A 16,979-nucleotide genomic window follows, 5' to 3' on the forward strand; every position below is an offset into this window, starting at 1 on the left:
TGTTAATTCTCTATCTGCCCCATTCTGTCCAAGCAACAGCAAAGGATGGACCTTCAGGGTTCCAGCAGGTATGATCGGAGTGGGCCATGAGCTGTTTGCTTTTCCGCATCCGTGGTGTTTCTGAGAGTTCTTATGTTCAGGGGTCTGCCTCAGACCTAGTTTGGCCTCAAGTTTCTCTTACTCTCTCCCCTCTTCCACATCTCTCCTGCATGAAGGCCCCTTCTCATGGCATTGCTGCACTCATCATTGATTCCAGCACTTTACATATTCAATGGAAATTCTGAGAGATGCTACCAGACCTCTGGAGAGGTTCAATAAAGTTGAATGATGGATCCATTTAAATGGAGGGGAACTGAGGAAACAGCACTGGAAAGTTCATCATCTTGAATGCTTTGTTGGGTTCTCAGATGATGGGAAACGTGGCCACATGGCAGCGTCCCCTGCTTTTAGCCCTTGTCACTGAGGTGGCTTTTTCATGCAGAGCTTTGAAGCCCTGTGCAGGAGGGATTAACCATTGGTGCACTGCCAAAGTGTGCAGAGACTTCTGCTGTGAAAGCCAGCATGTCTTCTCTGATCAGCTCATTAGATATGTGTGACCTTGTTGTTGGTTGAAGCCTCGTGCTTCATTTCTCTGTGTGATGGGTTGACCCTGGCTGGTTGCCAGGTGCCCACCAAAGCCATTCTATCACTCCCCCTCCTCAACTGGACAGGGGAGAGAAAATATAACAAAGAGCTTGTGGGTCGAGATAAGGACAGGAGAGATCACTCACCACTTACCGTCACCGACAAAACAGACTCAACTTGGGGAAAATTAACTCACTTTATTACAAATCAACCAGAGCAGAGTAATGAGAAATAAAACCAAATCTCAGAACACCTTCCCTCCACCCCTCCCTTCTTCCCGGGCACAACTTCACTCCCGGATTCTCTACCAACCCCCCCAGCGGCACAGGGGGACAGGGATGGGGTTTACGGTCAGTTCATCACACATTATTTTCTGCCGCTTCATCCTCCTCAGGGGGAGGACTATCACACTCTTCCCCTGCTCCAGCGTGGGGTCCCACCCACGGGAGACAGTCCTCCACGAACTTCTCCAACGTGGGTCCTTCCCACGGGCTGCAGTTCTTCACGAACTGCTCCAGCATGGGTCCTTTCCACGGTGTGCAGTCCTTCAGGAGCACACTGCTCCAGTGTGGGTCCCCCACGGGGTCACAAGTGCTGCCAGAAAACCTGATCCAGCGTGGGCTCCTCTCTCCACAGATCCGCAGGTCCTGCCAGGAGCCTGCTCCAGCGCAGGGTTCCCACGGGGTCACAGCCTCCTTCGGGAACCCACCTGCTCCGGCGTGGGGTCCTCCACAGGCTGCAGGTGGATATCTGCTCCACTGTGGACCTCCATGGACTGCAGGGGGACAGCCTGCCTCACCATGGTCTTCCCCACGGGCTGCAGGGGAATCTCTGCTCCGGCGCCTGGAGCATCTCCTCCCCCTCCTTCTTCACTGACCTTGGTGTCCGCAGGGTTGTTTCTCTTACATGTTCTCACTCCTCTCTCCGGCTGCCGTTTTACTGCCTGTCCCAACTTTTTCCTTCTTAAAAATGTTATCACAGAGGCATTACCACTATCGCTGATTGGCTCGGCCTTGGCCGGCGGCGGGTCCATCTTAGAGCTGGCTGGTACTGGCTCTGTCGGACACAGGGGAAGCTTCCAGCAGCTTCTTACAGAAGCCACCCCTGTAACACCCCCCGCTGCTACCAAAACCTTGCCACACAAAGCCAATACACTCTGTCACTTTAGTGCTTTCTCTGTTTTAATTAAAAGCTTCATTCCAGTTTGACCTTTTGCAATGCTGTAGCATAACTGAGACTGAATTGAGCCTGTAGGTACAGAGGGTCTCTCCTGGCAGGCTGGGTGGATGAACTGTAACTGTTCACCCTAACGTTTATGATGACTGGCAGGAGCCCCGACTACCCCAACTGCCCTTCCCATGCGATCGGGCAGCCCATGTGTCTGAGTATTTCACAGAGCAGGGTGGAAAAAGTATTGTTCTTTCAATAAAAGCCATGGTTACTCAGGAAACATCGCATGGAAGGCAGGAGGTGGGAATCATCACCGGTTTGAGGAGGGTGGAGAAAGCAGAGCAGGAATCTCGCAGTGATTTATTGCCTCTGTTGTAGATCATTGCTAGCCCAAGAAGGCTGATCTGAAGGAATGGGTTTAAATCACTGGATCTTGTTAATGGCTTAGGCACTGGAGTGGGAGTGTGGAGACCTGGACCCAGTTCCCATCAGCTCTGGACTGTGTCGGCTGTGAGTTCGGAGGGGCAGTCCTTGTCCCGGAGCCCAGGGCTGGAGAGCACAAAGCACGGAGGAGGTCTCGCTACATCCCATCCATTCAACCACAGCTCCCAGCTCCTTGCCTGGAATGCTAGGACCAGGGGAGGAGTCAGTGTGCATTTGGTTGCAGAGGAGTGAGGATTTGAGGAGACTTAGATCCCACCTCTAAAGCAGTTAGCTGAGTGCTTACGGGATGAGCGACCATGCTCTGCAGCCTTCCCTGCAAGGACCATCACCTGCCAGCCTGACTGTGCTGACACTGCTGCACCAGGAGCCTGTTCAGCAGGCGTTTGGGTGTTGCCCAGCATAAAAATGCCGTAAAAAGTCCTGCAGCTCCCACTTCTGAATTGTCACATCCTGGTTGTGTTTCCACCTGGCAAATCTCTCAAGGTGACACATGAGTGTACCGCATGCAGTCCAGCCAGGTATGTCAGCCCATGGCAGGGAAGGGAAAGCATCTTGATTTCAAGTCCTAGGAGGTATCCTGGCAGCTTAGGGGACCCAGGGGAACTGACTTTCAATTCCATCAACAAAATGTTTCAATTCAAGTTTGACCCAAAACAATGTCTCCAGTTTCAAAACACATTTTCAAAACAGAAAAAAAAAACCAAAAAACCGTGAAAAAGGTTCTGCTTTACCATGGGATATTTCAGTTTGAAGAAACTCTGTTTTCCGTGAACAAGTCCCAGCCATCATGACCAAAAATTCTTACCCACTCTATCTGCCAGTTACCTTGTTCTCTGCAAGCATTAACGCGATGTAGCAGTTCTTGTGGGACTTCTCATGCCTAAGCCAATCCGAACCACCTCCCCAGCAGCTATCCCAAGTACTGAGCCCTGCGAACACAGCTGACTCTGTCTGCTCCCGTTTGAGCTCCTTGCTAAGCAGCTCAGAGTCTTAGCTCGGAAAGTCCTGGGTCTGATCCTTGCGGAAAACCAGCCAGCAGCTTTTCTTTCCAATACAGCATACCCGTCTCTGCTGAGGGTTAGAAAGTACTGGATGATCTGCTTACCACAAAAAAACCTTTGTGTCCTGATTCTTGCAGGGTGAAACTGAGACCATAGAGGGGTGCTACGCCTGCGCCCAGACCAGTGACGGGAAGGACTGACAAACCCCAAGTGCCCATACCAGTCCTGGTAAGTAACTGTGTCTTGAGGTACTTTTAGACGTGAGGACTGGTGGGAGAGATCCCTGCAATTCTCAGCTGCTGCTGTTCTGCTGTGCGAGGCGGGACTCAGCAGTGAGATTTGGGGCAGCAAGGGCACCTTGCTTGAGATGCTGAATTGTATGAGTGGCTTCATTCTGGATTCAGGCTGAAGGTTTTCTCTCTGAGCCTGCTGAAAGTGGCCTCATCCTGGCCTGGTGTAAGCGTTCAAGGAGTCAAAGGTTGATGGATGTGCTGAGAATCTGCCATTCCCTCGTGTGCTATTAGCAATAGAAACAGGATTGCTTTAATTACACTCTGATGGACAGATTGTGATCGTTTCAGACACTGGGTTACAGCAAGTTTTCATTTCTGATTCATTGCTTATATTTCTTCTAAAAGTTTGCAGTTTGTTGTGAGTGAACGTGAATATGAGCATGACTTCTGGGTAATGTAGAAATGGACTCTGCTCTTGGCTTTCCTGGTACACACCCCAGAGCAAGAGGTTGCAAAGAGAAGCTGGGGAGAAGTTCTGCACAGGGGGGACATTGTGCTCGGGGCAGACACACACCTTGCAGAGCTGGTGGTGTGGTGGAGGAGGGTGCCCAGAGGTTGATCAAAGTCCTGGTACTGCCTCTGCACAGGGTCAGCAGAGCATCCTCTTGAAAACGGGCTGGGAGAAGCACGCTCGTGGTATTTCCTTGAACACCAGCAGATCGGGGCTGTGTTTCTTAGCGCTTCTATCAGGACAGAGGAGTTCCCCCCATCCCCAAAAGGTGCAGCAGTGTCCTCAGGCCACGATATGGGAAGATAATCAACTCCAAAGTGCCAACAGATATGGCACTGTCAGGACATGAGCTTTAACATCTCCCAGACCTAGCCTGGCCAGGCAGGCTGAGCTGAAAGCACCTCTCTGAAGAAGAGATTTTGTGGAGGGATGGGAGAGGGTTTAGGAATCAGGTCCAGTGACAGTATGACCTAAGTATTGGGAAATGCTGGTGCAGGAATCACTGTGGCTATTAGAAACTTGCTGTGCTTCCTGAGCAATGAAGTCAGCGAAGACCTGAGCTGGGAGATCTCTTCCTGGCTTTGTAGGAGTTTTGTTTCAATAAGAACAGAGTAACGGGACTGTAGGTGAATAAAACCTGGAGTTTGCTTCAGCAGAGGGTGAATGAAGATTTCAGGGCGTAATTGTACTATGCACAATTCATGACAGGAAGATGGAGTGGTGTAACGTTTTCAACAGTGGACTTTCCCCTCCGGTTCCCAGACAGATGGATAAAAGCAGGTCCTCAGTTTCCAGTTCAGCAGGGCTTACCGTCCTGGTGTAACACGTTTGTTTCAATTGGTAACATGGTTGGGTTTTTCCTTGGGAACTTACATAGGAGAGAGAAAAAATAAGTGTGAGCAGGTAAAACTTCTTGCCATATGGGTAGGAGCTCTGCTGTTGCTTGGTGGACCCCAGGAGATACCACGTATAGTAAATAAGGAACCCAGAATTTTACACTTCTTACCTTATTTGGAAATCTAATCCAGGAAAATCCAAATAACAGAGGGATAAAGATTCACCCGAACTTTTTCAAACCAAAATCAGGCAGTTGAAAGAGGAAGGGAATTTGGGTTTGCTTATGATTTGTCTAAAACCATTTTCTGCTTCTAGCAGAAATATACCTTCTGCTTCTAGCTAATATACCTTCCCTTAGTGGTAGTGAGAATCTCTTGACGCAAAGTAGGACTAAAAAATTCTGACATACAGATATGTTAAACAAATGAGCTGGCTAAAAACCTTTTTCTGCATGAATAAGAGAGCTACTGTGCCCTAATTCCATAGACCAGGTTATAAGCAAATGAAATTATGGGATTCAGCTGCATTGAAGAAATACCTTGGTTTTTTAATATTCAAGGCATCTCAGAAGTTTTTCAAAGTTTTGTTTTGGCTGTTGGCATATTAAACTGTGCTTGAAACTATGCAGCCTTCTTTTCGTACAGGATATTTACTGTACATGGAAGAAAGTGTTTTTTATCCTGCATGCACAGACTGCTGGACTTGGAACTGCAGCACCTTCTTCAATCCATGAGTTCTTCACTTTCACAGGACTTCTGAACTCTTGAACACTGCTGGATGATAATTTGCTTTTTCATTTTTCACTTCTGCCTCCAATTACTGTGAGCACACAGAATAAAGGTTGATTCCAGAGGGAGCTGTGAAACTACCTATTTCTTGGGGGATGCAGAAAAAGCTGTGAAAATATCTGTCATTCAGGCATTTGGAGAATAGCACTAAGAGTTCCTCTGGAGAACTAGGAAGGCTGATGAAAATGCCCATTATTCTGGCAATGTGGGGAAGGTCACAGAAATACCTGTTATTGAGTCCATCCATGTAGGGTTGGAAGGGTCCTGTAGGGAGAGGACACAGAGCATCCTTAGGTAGCTTAACAAAAACTAGATGGATGAAATTTTCTGCCTGTCTTAGAAAAAACACAGTGTCAGAGCGGGCCATCACAGTGTCTAATCACAAATAAATCCAGACTGTAATCACTTGCTCAGGTCATTTATCAGCTCTGGCAGTTCCTGTCCAGGATTAGGATGGCACTCAGTAGCCCTTTAAGCTACGATCTGGTAGTGACCTTCTTAGCACTCCGTGGGCCAAGGAAGGAAGCAGTGTAACAGGCTGCTTAATTTAGAAAAGATGATGTGGGTCAGGAGGAGGTTGCAGGTATTGGTGCCCAGCACAGATGCTGGTAGGTGCAGGCTCTGTTTGAGGGCTGCAGTGTCTGGTGCAGAGGAGGTTGCGGGACATGAATGGTGCATTCACAGGGTTCGTGATGAAGTCTAAAAAAGCCTAACTGTGGGACCAAGTTACCCTCTGTGCCTAAGATATACCTTTGTCGAGGAAATGAATGGACAGCAGGATAACTCATGTATCTCACTATAAAGTTGTAATTCTTTCCAGAGGCTTTACAGGTGTCACGAACCATCAGAAGACAACCTCAGCCCTTTAGAAGCAGCAGTACTGTACAAAGCTGTGAGAGCAGGGATAGCCCCCAGTCCACTACTGGCTCTGCTGTTTGCAACACTCACTTTGCAGCTCTAACATTTCAACAAGAGTGGGCAAGTACTTTGTGCCTGGTGCAGACTGGCTTTGCCCTTTGTGGCTTGTTTTCTCTCTCTCTCTCTCTCTCTTTTTTTTTTTTTTTTAATTATTTATTCCTTTGTAGGCAATTAGATGGTGGGATTTCTGCAGTGTGGATTCTAATGTGTGCATGCACAAGCTCTTTATTTCTCTTCAGACTTTTGCAAGCATGCGCTGGGAAGATTATTGAATGCATTTATCTCATCAGCAACATCCCTTCTGAGCGCCGGGATTACAACGGAGGAGTAGGTGAAAATGAAGTGCCGAGTAGTTCAGAGCAGGGTGCAGTGCGCTTGACTTTCTGAGCTCTGTTACCAGCCCCATGTGTTTCTGACCATGGACAGACTTTGTGAAATGCAAGTATTTGCAAGAGTGCAGTAAAATTCAGTTGTCTTTGGTGGATTGTGTGTTTCTGAAAACCTCAAAGGGAGAAGAAACCCAAATAATTGAAACTACCCTCAGACAGTTCCCAGTAGATAAAACAAAGTATGTGGTTTTGTTTAGTGATAAATGGGAGAAAAGTCTTCAGGCCTATCAATGCTGCCTGCCCAGAGCATGGTTCTAGCAGTGGGAGTGATTGCCAGCGACTGACATGGAGGTGCAGAAATTGGGGTGTGATGCCCATGTGTACCATCCCTTCTGCAGATGGAGCGCTGGACACGCGTGCTGTCACCTGCAGCCTGCTTTGGCCATTGCTTACAATGCAGACTGTTGAGTTGAAATAGATCTGTGCAGAAGACAGAAAGAGACCCCTTCTAGGCAAGCTAAGAAGCGGAGGCGGGGAGAACTGGTTAAAAAGCTGCCTGGAAAGTGAACCCAGGGTCTGTCACACCCATGCTGTCTCTTTGTAGACCCAGTGACTCCAGGCTGTCCCAGAAAATGAAAGGGGACCATGAGTATAAGCAGGTTCAAGCATGCACACACCCAACATGGTCCAGCAATGGGAGCCTTGAGACCACCCAGAGAGGACAAATCTGTCTTGACACTTTCTGCCAAAGTTCTGGGAATCTTCATGCCTCTGAAGAGTTTTTCTTTTGCTATATACTCAGTGTGGTGAGGTCCCCTATGAAATAAGGCCATCGTTCTTGTCTCAAGAGGCAGAGCTGACATGGTGGCTCCCAGCCATGGTTGGGGAGAAGGGTGGTCTGGGCCGTGGAGGACACGAACAGAAATTTCCTCCAAAGCTAACACTCCCCATCTCTGTCTACAGTAAATAAACACAAACACCCAGTTAAAAATCCTTTCTAAGTAGACTTTGTGGAAGGATTGCCCACATCTGAGCTGGAAATAATCTAATGGTATGTGCGATATTTGTAAGTGGTTGACTGGAGGATGTTCCCAGGCAGCTGGTTCATCTGGAACAGATTTCGTCTTGAGTAGGTTCATGCTCACCTGGTGAGAGCAGGCTGTGGAGCCTGCCTAGCAAATGCAAGGTGAGAGGAGCACTCTCCTTATGCAGAGACCCTGGTCGGTGACCGCGCTCTGCAGGGAAGCAGGTGAGTTTTGGGGTAGAAAAGCCATGTTCTTGGCACTAAAGTTTGTTGTGAAAGCAGAGTATGTCAGGGGTTGTTTTGATTGAAGATGATTAGGAGTCATTTGGTGGTTGCAAACACCAGGAGTGCAGTCTGAAGGCTCAGATCCTGGTGCTGGCCAGCTCTGAAGTTCTCTGTGATGGAGCCATCCCCTCCCTTTGCCCCCACATGCATTCTGCCTATGCATAGCTGAGCTTAGCTGGCTTTGAGTGGGAACTCAAGCAGTTCCGATAAAGGATCAGGTTTTCTAGCAAGAGCCAAGTCCTGACACGCTGAACTGCCATTCTTCATGCCGGAGCCTTCGGAGGTGAACGCCAGGCGCTGACCTTCACTGAGAAGCTGCTTCCTCGTTTCTGCCCATGCCAGGCTCTTATGGCTCTGCTGGGGGTGAGTTAGTGGAAGATGAGATGCTAATTAACTCTTTATAAACAGCCTCATTGCTCTGTCCCTGTGATTACCTCTGCTTTTAAATAGCAAGTTAATTGCGTGAAGCTCTCAACTGCTCTGCCAAGACAGCAGGAAAGCTGTGGTGTTTCCAGATGCTGAGTGTTGGATCACCTGACAGGCCGTTGCCAGCAGCTCTGCCCGGGCAACCCTGCTGCTCTGGACCTTCCAGCTGACTGCGCAGTCTGCAAGCGGAAAGTTATGTAGCTCAGTCATTTCTTGGTATATGAGAAGAGCAGAGCATTTGGTGTTATTTAAGGACAGTAAGGCTGAACAGAAAATCAAAAATGTCTTCACATAGCATACGTGATCCAGTGGATTGTACTGGACCTGGTTTGAGATTTAAAACCTTGAAAACCAAAAAACCTTAAGGATATGTCTAATTTTAAAGCTATAAATTCAGTCAAAACTCTTATGTTCAAAGCAAGCCATGGGTTAATAATACCTTCCTGAGTCAACAATTAATTTCTAGAGCTGAGCTGGTTTCCTGCGATCAACGAAAATGTTTGATTATTTTAAGAGCTGAGCAAGCAATTCATAATGAATACTGTAGCTGAGAATTAAGTTTTCTGCAAATCATGATCTTATCAAAATAACATGTCAATTTAAATTATCTGATTTGGGGATTTTTGTTTTTTTCATTTCTTGATTTGCTTTTTGAAATTACATGTTTCTTAGAGCTTCTCAAGACTTGAAGGTTAATTCAGATTAAGGTGTAGTGCATGAATGGAAAATGTAAAATCTGCTCCCAAATAACTGCTTGTGTAAGCACTAGCTGACAGATGATCACATGAGTCATTTCTTCTGCTGTGGTTGAGGATAACCCCTGTGCTCAAACTTCAGGTGAAAATGTTTGCAGAATGAAACCTTAGAAGTTTCTGATTTGCTCCAGAGGGAAGGTCAGAGCTGCCGCCGGTGTTAGTGGTCTGTCACAGGCGCATCCCCTGGCTGTGTATATGTGTTCATTGAACGGGAACTCAACTGGAGTGAATTTGTGAAGAACTCAAGGGAGTGCTTACAGGCTTGGAATGGGGTGGGTTGTATTTATTGACACCTTAAATCCTTCTTAGAGAAACAAGCTGATGGCCAGAAGGACTGAGGATGGGTTCTTCTCACCTGTTTCTGAACCACCAGGTCCTCACCATTGTGACTTGTTTTCCCCATCACCTACAAGGTGTTTTCTGCCTCTCCTGTCAAGAACTAGTTGCTGCCCACTCCAGCAGTATTGTGTATTAGGGAGAGAAAGGCCAGGGGACAGGATTTAATGCTAGATGAAAACAGGTTTAGGTGTCTACCTCAGGGTTCAAATTCTCCACCATAATTTTCCCAGGTTCCCTGGCCAGTCAGCTGGGCTTCAGCCATCAAAGGCATCCGTTCAGCATTGAGGAGCTGGGCCTGAATTTCTCAATTCTCAGCCTCCAAAAGGGAATAGTCTTTCTGCTCCAGCTTGAACTGGTGTTATGACCATGAAAACATTACTCCATGAGGTGCTCAGACACTGGGGACAGGAGACAAGTGAGCACTGTGGTGCTGCTCGTTCACTCTGTCCTCTCCTAACCAGATGCAGCTTTCTGGCTGTATCTCTGAGTACTGGAGCTGGAAAGTGAGTCAGAAAGCAGAAGTCAAGGGGATGCCTTAAAATGAAAATACAAAAATAGATCTCTCTTTGCACATCTTTTCTCGGCTTCCTTTTGCAAGGCTGTATCGGCATGTGCTTGGTGAGATATGATCGCTCTGACCTTGTCAGATGCATAAAATATGACATGTGAGCATGGATTTTTTTTTTTTTTTTTTTTTTTTTTTAAGGAGAGAAATAAGGGTTAGCAAGAAATGCAGAAAAGACAAACAGACAGATGGCCACATTCCTTCATCAATAGAAATGTAGGCCTGAGATACCTTCCAGCTTGGCTTGAATTGGAGATTTCAGAAAATGAGCCAAAAAGTTGCTTATTTTACCATCCCCCTTCTGTAGCATTTCATTATCATATGTGCTGCTTCGATGAGGCACTGACCTTTCGCAGGCAGTGGCGTGACACAAAGACGTAGCGCTAACGTAAGGGACCTTGTGCTGCCTGGAGAGGTTAGGCTGGATTCCTTTCCCTGGTGTGCTGTAACAGCCAGAGGATGCTGGATGATGCCACACATCCTGTGGTTATGATGAGCTGTGTGGGGTGGTAGTTTGGGTTGGTTTTTTTTCCCTCTAAAATCCTCTCTTTTTTGTTTTCTTCATGAGGGTGGAGGTTCAACTAAAAAAAAAAACCAGGGTCGGTGGATCAGTAAGGGTGACCTTGGGATGTGCTGGGTAACCCTGGAGGACTGCTCTGGGTCCCCAGCTTTCTTCTGGTAGATGAGCTCTTTAGAGGCAAGCTCTTGGTCCATGGGCTGTTCCTACCCCCCTCACATGAGAGGGACAAACAGGGACCATGGCAGCCTTGGTCTCTTGCCCATTCTTTCCTGTATGCTAGCGGAAAGCCTATAATCAAAGCTTGTTTCTTTCTTCTGCATCTTTCTCTAAAAGCTTGGTTTTGCTGTGCTGTCTGGGAACTAGGACGTGGCACCTGTGCCCTGTTCACCTCCTGTGGGTTATCTCCTCCTCTGCATTCACCTCATCTCATTTGCCTTGTTGTGCCCCATCTCTCCTGCAGGCTGTGATTGCAGGTTGAACACGTGCCAGGGTTGCATCAAGCACAAAACCAAACCCAGGTTATCTCTGGGGTTCCCCAAGCAGCGGCATAACAGCTCGGAGCAATGGTGTCAGGAAGAGTTTAGCCTGAAAAAGGGTTGGTGGTGGCAGTGGGCTCTGCACTGCCCACCTCAGTGTGTGTGGCCACAGAGTGGATGTGTGCGTTATACTCTGATTTCTTCCAACATACATAAAATGAGGAAATACCAGGGATTTTGCCTGAATCCTCTTGAATAACAGATTTCTACTTTGAAGGTGCTACATGCAGGGCAGTCTCAGGCCTCTGAAGCTGGGCGAGTTGAGGGTGTTGTTAATGCCACACCCTTGAACAATGACTCTCTGTGGGTGGGAGGGTTAGTAATTAGAGGAATTAGTGTTTTAAAGGGTAAAATCTTCACATGTGGTTATATTTGGAGAAATAGCTTGGCAAGGGAACTTTGTCCAGCTCAGCAGATCAGCCTCCCACATGGCTTCGGGAACATGGAGCTTAGTGTAATACAGGTTCAGGAGAAACACTGATAACAAAGTCCACACACACAGGTGGAAGAGTCTGTCTTACAACAGCCGAACAAGTTACCACTTAACAGGTAAGCTGCACTGACTGACTGACCGTGTGCTGACACCCAGCCTGCACTGGCTGTGCACTCTGTGGTGTTAATTTAAACCACCACGAAGTTGGTCACCAACTGCTGGGCTGTAAGTGATGCCCTGGTGAGTGGTGAACTATCGCCTCACAATAACCCAAGGGCTCTCAGTCACTTGCTTGTGCCTTCATATAAAAGAAGGCGGCAGCTTTTGTTTTTGCTGTACACTGAAATTCCCACTGAATCTCAGAGCAAAACTAGCAGGAGTGCTGCAAGAGGTGGGAAGTGATTCCAGGGTCTGTGTTTGCAGACTGAGTTCGTTAATTTTAAGAAATGCACACAAGATGAGGACAGGCAACGTCACGGTGGAGACGCAGAGTGCAGTCTCGGGAGCGGCATGCTCAGCTCTGGATCCAGCACAGGCTCCCTGTGATCAGAGCCCTGCGGCACCCAGCTCCACACCGCACTGAACTCAAACTGGTATTTTGTTGGACTGAGTCCTAATACCTTGTGTGTCTCTGCTCTGGTGTGTTAAAAAGGAGTGGAAACGCACCCTTGTCCTCCTCTATTTACATTACAGCTTCCCTGAGACCTTACCTGCGTCCTATTATGTGTAGAGCACAATGAACTATCACTTAGCTATCGATAGTCTGGTTCAAACAGAAGCCAAAGAGAAGTTTGTTAGGGCAAAGAGACATTAGGGAGCCCATTCAGCTTTCTCTGATGCTGTTAATTATCCATTACTTCTTGTCCTTCCCTTACAGGCATTCACTGGAGTGCCTGACTGATGGCCCCTGGGACCTGTAAAAGTCCTTGTGCTGTCTTCTGGGTTGGGAGGCTCAGCCCCGCGGTCATGCTCTGAACCTGTTCCTTGTCTGACTTTGGCTGCCATTGTCAGTGTATTGATCTTGCTTGTACCCCTCCTGGTATATCCAAAAAGTCTGCTTTATTCTTCTTTTTTCATTTGCTTGTCATAGCTTGGAATGCCTTTATTATTTCTTCTTTCCTCCTCTGGCATAGGTATCTTCTGCTTATAATCTTCTTAGCTGTCTCTGAGCATCGAGGCAGCCTGTTCATTTCAAAGAATGCTACTTTAAAGGCAGGTGTGATCCAGACTTGTCCAATTTTTTCTTTTCCCCTGTGATTTGAAGGGCCTGAAAATATTCATGTAATCATTTCCACCACACATGCCCCCAAACACTCTTTGGCTCTTCCTCTAAAAATTGCGTCCCTGCTTGTCATGAGAAATCCTCCAAAAGCAAAGAACCACCTGTACTACAGTGCAATTAACAGCCCTCTAATGAAATACTGATACAGGGAGCTTTGCAGTGATGGGCAGGAGCAGCTCACAGAGCTTATTGCTCATGCTGACGTGATAACTGGAGGAGGCTCCTGTGGTTTTGGGCAGCCCTGTAAGTGCACCAGTGTCCTGGGCTAAAAAGGCAGATACTTTTGAGGCCAGAGGCGGGACTGCCCGTCTGTGCTGAGCAGCTGGTCCCAGCCAGGCTGCCTGAGTCCTGACCACTGCAGAGCTGAGAGTGGGACCTGAATTACAACCAAAATCTGTCAAGGCAAAAATGGTGGTGTTGGGACATCTGCACAGAGCTGATGTGCTGCTGCTTATCCCCTCTGGCACACAACAGTAAATCCTTTGAAAACCGCCATACTCCCAGCCCATGACTAATTGCTGCCTTCCTGGTGATGCACCTGAGGCCGGGAAGCAGGCAGTGGACGGCAGGGTTTGGGGCTGACCCCACGCAGCTCTCGGCAGTGCAGTGCCTGGCGCAGCAGCCATGGGGCCCCGATCACATGGAGATTTGATGCCTTTAGACAGGGCTCAGCACAGCCGGGCTGCTGAGCAAGGAGCTGCCGGAGAGCTGCTTTGCTCCTGTCTCACAAAGGCGGACAGGAACGGGACTTCAGGAAAAGTCCGGGTTTCCCTGGTGCTTTCTCCATCCACCCCCTTCTCCATCTCTGGTTCTCCCAGTGCATGTCATGACTTTGTTCAAAGTGGAACAGCTTCAGCGTAAAAGGGTGAAGGGGGCTTTACCCCAGGATGACCCTTGAGGGAAGCAGGGTGCTCCCCTGTGCAGTCTGAGACCTTGTGTTCAAGTCCCCAATGGCAAATGGACCCAGCAGGGACTTGGATGTAAGTCTGCGTTTACAACAAATATCCTAAGGCCAGGGTCCTCTGCCCATCACCCAAAGTCTGCCTGTCCCATGAGCCTGAAGAAGGCAACAGGGTGCATCCATACCAGGGCATGGGCTAAACTGAACTGCAGCAGCCAAGATATTGGTGAATTTTGCTCAGGAGCTGGGGGATGCCTTCAGTGATGGCTGCAGGGAGTCTGTGGTTTCATTTTGGAGAGCCGGAGGGGAGTCCTGGAGGCAGCCAGCTCAAGTCTGACCTGTTCATCCCTTTCTTTGTGTCTCAGCAGACATGCATTTAAGACACCCAGCTAAAATACCCCTTCTTGCAATGCCTCATCCTGCAGGCAGCACTCGTGCCCTCTCCTTTAGGGGCAGAGGGGTTGGTGGAAGGAGACCATTTGTGGGCAGATGGGGGGTGTCAATACCCTGCTGCGTTTTGGCTGCAAAAGCCAAGGAGTGGAGCTTAGTATACCAGTGCCTTAGCACTAGCAGTGCCGCCTCCTTCTGCAAGATGCTTCCTTTCTTCTTCAATGGTTTCTTGCTTCTCGTAGTCTTGAAAATGCATCTGCATTGTTTATCTGACCCTCACACGCGGTCACAGCCTTTACAGCCTCTGCCTTGGCTCCTATTACAATTTCCAAAGCCTCTTCATTGTCTGGGTCCTCTAATCTTCCAACCAGCACCCATGTTTTATGCCTTGGTTATGCCTCCCTTCCTTTTAATTAATTTTTCACACTACCTTGCTTGTCCCTGTTGCCCTCTTTTATTTAATTTATTGCTCACTAGCCATCATAACCCTTGGGCAAGCCTTTAATTTATCTCTACCAGCATCCCATCAGCCCCCTCTGTCCTTTCCCTTTATTGATTTCTCCAGTTTGATTTCACCCTGTGCTTGCCCGCATTGTCTCCCACTCCTTCCTCCCCCTCAAAATTGCTTGGCTGAATTTCTCCCCCCGTTAGTGACCTTGCTGCCTTGTAATTCCTGGCTCAACGGGGCTGAGACTGCTGTTTGTTGGGTCCCCACCTTGCTTGTGCTTAGTTTCCACCCCAACCTCCAAATATCTCAAAATTAACTCTGGGTAATTCCCATCCAAGTTGCTGGGATAAGGAAATGGTCCTTTTCCAACGAGTTTCCTCCAAATCAAAGAGGTTCAATGGCCATAACCTGATGTAGGTTCTCTGCTGAATTGCCTGCAGGCAGGCAGTCACTCCCAGGGGCAGGGGTGGACTCATTGCATCAGACTCCACCGGGTTTCAGCTCTGACCAAGGGGAGAAGTTTGTGCTTTCAGCAGCTCTTTATTCCTGCCATTATCCTGGAGATGAGAAAGTGCAGCTGTACCTGCCCTGGAGAGACTTTGGCTGCTCACAGCGCAACTCTCTTTGTGTTCTGAAGCTTTTTTCTGGTCTACATTTAAATGGTGAGGATATTGTGGAAAGGGAGAGGGAATAAATGACTTTTCTTCTTTTAGCTGCCCCTGCCTGCCACAGCCCAGCTCACAGGAGCTGGGTGTCCACAAGCTCAGACAAAGAGGGAACCTTCAGCTTTGCTCTATGGTTATGAAGATTCAAATGCTCTTATTTATGATCCATACATAAATGGTCCATTTACTTACAGGCTAGTTCCTACCACAGTGGGTTTGGAAAACACATTACTGCAGATACATGGGTTATTTTGTCATCTGTATCCATCTAATTTGCAAGCTGAGCCCAAAAGTGGGAGAGGGTCAGAGGTGGGAACCATATGTTTTAAAAAAACACACAGCAAGGCAAGATCTAGAGCTATTACCTGCTTTCCTGTAGAACAGGCATAGGACATTGGCATGATGTGGCTCAAAATTGTGATTATCTGTTTAGTCCCCTGAGCTGTCCGCGCTAAAAAATACTCTGCTTAGATCTGTGCTCATATACGTGGCGTTCGTTTTCATGGGACATTGTGTAACTAAGCTGGTTATGTCTGATGAAGGACCAGAGTGTATAAAGGGTGAGTTTGAAACTGTCTCTAGCAAAGGACGTGTTTGGATATACCACCTCCCATCTCCCAGGCTGTCAGACTGCTAAGCCCTTGAGTATATCAGCCCTGGGATGTTATCACCATGTGGGAAATGGGGAAATACAATGGGCATTGCATGGGCCATGTAAAGCTTAGAAGATCTCAGATAGGCAGTGGAGGAGACAGCTGAGCTCCAGGGCACAGCGTGTGTGGACCAGACAGGTCTGCCCAGCTTGGCAAGAGTGGTACCCTGGCAGAGGAAGGTCCCACAGGTCCCCGTGAAGGTCTGTCCCTGAGAAACTAATTGAACATTGTTGGTTTAATTGGTGGTTTGGTTATAAATACTTGTAATTCTGCAGTGTGGTATTAGTATGGTTATAGTTGGCTAGGAAATACAATATGGGAACTATATAAATGAAATAGTCTGTCTGTGCCCCAGGTGGAGCTGGTTGCTGCTTTCAGCAGAGGTGGGTAGGATAGGCCCCAAAAAGTGGGAATTCAGCTCCAGTCTAGGTCAGACCTTCCTCCCTCCAGTGTGGTCTGAAGTTAAATGCCACAGCCCTTTGTTGGACTAGTTTATTCCATTGATTTTGTTCTATTAAATCTCTTTTATTCTTCTATCTTCTTTCTTTTAGTTCTTCCTATTTTCCATTCTCCCTTCTTCATTTGAGTTTGATATCATAGATAGGATCATCTTATAAACTATGAAGGTAGGTCATTTTCCTGATACTTTCAGGGAAATCTGTAGGTGTCTGTGAAGTGCTGACCCTTTTTGCAAATTAAGAATCTCTCCTTGTCCGTCTTCGACAATTTTTATCATTGCATGGGAAAAGTAGACCAGTTTCCTTCTACCTCTGCTGCTTTGTATCTACAGATGCAGAAATATCATTTTCTACTGTAGGAAGGGCCCCCCACCCTACCCATATAGCAATTTACAGCAGTTTGGGCTGGGAGATTTTTTTTTCCCAACCTGTAAAAGGAAACTT

At 47.7% G+C, this 16,979-nt stretch overlaps 1 protein-coding gene across 4 annotated transcripts in view; it reads left to right on the forward strand.

The window, feature by feature from the left end:
• RALY (RALY heterogeneous nuclear ribonucleoprotein) overlaps nucleotides 1-16,979 on the forward strand; it is a 141,841-nt gene that overhangs the window by 48,551 nt on the left and 76,311 nt on the right. For 2 of the 4 annotated variants that reach the window (XM_030009195.2, XM_030009197.1), the window contains exon 2: nucleotides 3,377-3,467. The exons of 1 other annotated variant lie outside the window; for it this stretch is intronic. The gene's annotated coding sequence lies outside the window, so the exon portion shown is untranslated. Of the gene's footprint in view, nucleotides 1-3,272; nucleotides 3,468-16,979 lie in introns of those variants that run through there. One more of the 4 variants, XM_030009196.1, reaches the window with a different exon arrangement.

This window comes from Aquila chrysaetos, chromosome 3 (assembly GCF_900496995.4).
Source record: "Aquila chrysaetos chrysaetos chromosome 3, bAquChr1.4, whole genome shotgun sequence".
In the NCBI taxonomy this organism is placed as follows: Eukaryota; Metazoa; Chordata; class Aves; order Accipitriformes; family Accipitridae; genus Aquila; species Aquila chrysaetos.